Source organism: Triticum dicoccoides, chromosome 4A, assembly GCF_002162155.2.
Source record: "Triticum dicoccoides isolate Atlit2015 ecotype Zavitan chromosome 4A, WEW_v2.0, whole genome shotgun sequence".
NCBI classification, from domain to species: domain Eukaryota; kingdom Viridiplantae; phylum Streptophyta; class Magnoliopsida; order Poales; family Poaceae; genus Triticum; species Triticum dicoccoides.
Window position 1 is genome coordinate 290,849,273 of NC_041386.1, and position 2,740 is coordinate 290,852,012.

Genomic DNA, 2,740 nt, shown 5'->3' on the forward strand with positions numbered 1-2,740 from the left:
AGACGGCTATGAAGCTATCTGTCCGAAACCACGGCGGTTTTTGTCCAGCTGCCTAGCCACCTTTTGATGTGTTTGGAACCTTGCATCCACCACCTTCTGCCCTGACCCCGCCTCCTAGAGAACAAAGAGAGAGGAGACAAATTAGCAAGCCGGCTAGCTACAAAACATCATTATTAATCCAAGCGCTCAAGTGCTATGCTATGCATGCCCACGCTAGCAGGCATAATTGTACACTAGAGAATCTAGCTAGCCATAGAAATGAATTGTTTTTCTCCCAACTGTTAGAGTTGTTTGAATATTATTGTATAAGGTAGGTTACAGTTGGACTCTGAGTCGTGTCCAAGTAGGATGTAACCTATGAGAGGATAGACACATGATGTAATCTATGCCAACATAATAACACAGGAATGCAGGGGAAGCCAGCGACATGTGCCGGCGTCCAAGGCGACCGGGTGCGGTATGGTGTCATCGAGAGGAGCGTCCATAGTCAGGCCCCGGGGATGTAGCCATGTCGGTGAACCTCATTAGCAAATCTTGGTGTCGTGCTTGTGTGATTGGTTGGTCCTTGGATAATTGACGGTGGCCTCAGATTTATTGTAACAAGTGGTATCATGAGCAAGCTTCGAAAAGGATGTGGTGTTGATCTAGAGGAGGAACAGGAGGACGGAGTTCCACATGAATAGATCGTGGTCGTGGCAGCAAATTGATGACATCGCGAGTGAGTTGCAACGAGAAAGATCCAGAAAGTGGAGCTGTCGGTTGTTTCGAGAAGCGATTGGAAGGCACAACATGTGGTTTGTGTTAGGAGCAGATCGGAAGCAGCGCCAGGCACGTGCTGCGACGGCCGAGGTAAATGGGCGCGAGGGAACCTAAATGACTAGGCGACTCAAATTCAAAGGCTATGTGGCCGTGCGCCCAGACACACGTGTGGATGAGGCCTAGTTGGGCCGAGGCATGAGGCCCATGTAATCTGGTGGTCTGCGTAGCCAGCAAGGCTATAAGCGGACGACACCGAATGGTTGTGATGCTGGAAGCCACAAGGCGTGAGATTTGTTACAGGAAAAAAAGTTTCCTTGCAATTGCATGTCAAGTTTGCTAAGGGGCTTGGAGCGCGTACGGCAAGGATGGCGACATCCGTATAAGGTTTAGAGGAGTCTGGAGCGTGCTGTGATAGGATCATGCAAACACAGCGCGTCAAGCAATGCATGAAGTCGGGGCGGACATGACGCAGGGTGGAGCATGGTTGCAGTCGGATAATTTTGGCTGGATCGAACTGGACAGTCTGATGGGTCAACATGGATGTCGGTCAAAGCAAAAGACGGTGGTGATTTCAGCGACGACGACATAAGAGCGTGGTGCTGATGGTGATCGATTTCTGGGGCGTGGAAACATGTGGCGCAGGTCTGAGGGTTTGTGCGACTTTGATAATACTATGACGCAAGGTTGATTCAAGGTAGTGTACATATGAGAGCTTGAAGTCGATAGGGCATGGGGTAGCACAGCCAACTACATGGAGTCATGTTGAAGGTGGAGCTGGTGTCTAGCGGAAGACTTCACTCTGTGTTGATGGAGATGCTACGTGTAAGATGTCAGAGAATCGAAGCCTATTTCAGCAGGATAGTGGGAGACACGTGGATCGGACTAGGGCCCAATGGTCTGATGGAGACATGATACTCGACATCGGTCGGTGATGATCGGTGGTTCTCTGCAGTGGGAGTTGAGGCATTGTGGGCTAACTACCCGAGAGACTCTACCAAGATAGCAGAGGCTCGATGCGGTGATAGCGGCAAGGCATGTGGTAAGCACGTGACGCAGTGAAAGGCCAAGGCAGTGGTGATCAGACATGTGGTCAGATAAAGTGTGCAGGGGTGCTGAAGTAGTGTTGACAAGTACCCGATTCAAGTTGGTGACTTGGTCTATTGGTGCTAGTTGATGGACAAGAGTTGGCCATGAGGAATCTGAGAAAGTGACGGAAAATATGAATGTCACAACCCTAGATTGTTGCTTGTAAATAGTTGCATCAGAGAGCATCATGCATCATATTTAATTTCAGTGAAATTTGAAACGAGGAAATTCGAAGCCTCCAAATTTTAAATAAAGGGCAAAACCCCTAAAAATGCATTTAGTGTTTCCAAAATGGCCTTAAATAATGTTGGTTATATTTTGGCAAAGGTTTTGAGCCCAATAAAAAATGATGAACATTTTTATGGAATATTTTTGGCTTTGAATTTAAATCATTATGCTATTTGAATTTATATTCATATAGCTAGAATATATTTTCAAATGCTTCCGAGATAATTTGTGTTCATTTGCAAGTTTCCAGATAAGCCACATAAATAATTATAGAAAGTTTGACATTGTTTTGAATTCCTTTGAATTTACAAAACAGTGGCAAAGGTTAAAACAATAAAAGTAGAAAATAGGAAAAGACACACACACAACACACACACACACACACACACACATACACACACACACAGAGAATACCGATGCAGGCCACCTGGTGGCCCAGCACTGTAGCTGAGGCCCAGCCCACCAGGTAGCCGACGCGCCAGTCGATGTCTTCCTCTCGCTAGCAGGATATCGGGCGCGTGGCCGACGTATGCGCTCTCTCCTCGTGCCACCTCCCGCTTGTCTGCCACACCCGACGCCGCAGATAGACAAGGCGTTGCCGTCCGCATCAATCCGCTCCATTTCTCCCCATCGCCCTCTCCCGCCCACTCCTTGCCATGGCCGAAGT